This window comes from Morone saxatilis, unplaced genomic scaffold (genome assembly GCF_004916995.1).
Source record: "Morone saxatilis isolate NCDOM2014 unplaced genomic scaffold, NCSU_SB_2.0 Contig20, whole genome shotgun sequence".
Lineage (NCBI taxonomy): Eukaryota > Metazoa > Chordata > Actinopteri > Moronidae > Morone > Morone saxatilis.
The window spans coordinates 23,090,597-23,092,231 of record NW_023339763.1 but is presented as its reverse complement, the minus strand read 5'-3'; positions in this window follow the sequence as shown (position 1 = coordinate 23,092,231).

Sequence of the window (1,635 nt, the reverse complement as noted above, 5' to 3'; positions counted from 1 at the left end):
CTTTAAACCAAAATGGTGAACACAGTAACGAGAGGCTCCTCAGTATCACCATGTTCGATTGTCTTTGTGAGCAATATGTAATAGCCTGCAGAGCTGCTTTTCCTAGCTTAATTTTTTGGAAAACGCATTTTTTGTTGTTGTTTGTTTGCTTGTTTTGAGGAAATCTATGTAGAACTAACTGATTTTGGAAGGGTAGACCACTGTGTGATTGTGTGGTTTGAAATGTCAGTGGATGTAATGTGTGTTGAGACTGTAATGTAATTCACCCATGTGGCCAGGAGATGGCCATAGATAGCTGTTTCTGAAAGACAGAACACGACTCACCTCACGCGCGCCACACCCACCAACACACACCCAACATACCCAGTAGAACAGCGCAAACACCACACGCAGCAGATACACAACTCACCACATCCGTCCACAAATAACAACACTACCTAACACCCTCCCCCAACATAATCTTCTACCACTAACAACCCCACACACTCCATACGCCCCAAATTCAGTTCAACAACACCAAACATACGACGCCTCTAACCCCACTCCCCTCTACACACCCCGACCCCAGCGCGTTCACCCTCACCGCACTCAACAGTCACATACATCTATTTACAAAGATTCCACTCTTCATCCAACCAAAATCACAAACATCATCCTACTTCCCCATCCCTCCCAATCACACCAACCCCATCACCAATTTCGTACTTACATTAAAGAAAAAACTTATTTCACATAAATGCAGATAGAAGGGCTTTTTTTTTACTTCCCTGTTTGTAGTAAGCGTGGCGCTATGACTATCATTGACATATTGAGCATGTAGACTGTGTCTAAGGGGCGGGAATTTCCTTGTCCAGACCGTGAAGGTTGGTGCAGATTGGACAAAGTAACACTGAAGTAATGACAAGCTTCCCCCTGTTCCTGTATCCATCGGCGATATCCTTTTGAAATTCAAAGAACACGCCACAGGACACTCGCCCTTCAAGCCACACAGTTCACCAAATACGCTGTTTTTAATCCCATAAGCGTCTTTAGATGAACTGACCAAACTCATGAAGTCCATCTCGATAACTTATGACTGTGAGCGAGGAATATGCAAAATCGGCCCAAACTGCACCTACTGCGACATTCAAAAATGGCCGACATGTCCTGTTGGGTTTGGGTCAAGAGGGCTTTTTTGTTTTGTCCCGGAAGTCAATCTGAATACACCGGTGCACTACTGGATTCTTCATACATTCACTCGGCAGGATGTGCCTCTGGGCTGATTAAGGGGGGGATGGGAGACGCAACACAACCGTACTTTTCGCCGAGCCCCACGCCGCCCCCCCAGAGCCGCGGAGCCTGAATGTTGTGGCGGTGACGTTTGCATGGAGTTTTAGAAGCAATGTTGGCACGCTCGCCTGTTACAGACTGGATGGAGGTCTGTAGGCTTCCGAGACTTCCACCGGCGGCGTTATTATATTTTACTATAAATTGCCATTTGACACATGACCTGGGGCCCAAAACAAATGAAAAGCTTGACCTGTTTAAAGTCCTCTGCCCCCCCCAATGCTGCACCTCCCAGGGTCTTACTGTGTGTCCCTGAAAAGAGGGAACAGGTCTTTGGTCCAGTAAGCAAGGTCTTTGCTCTTAAAACCC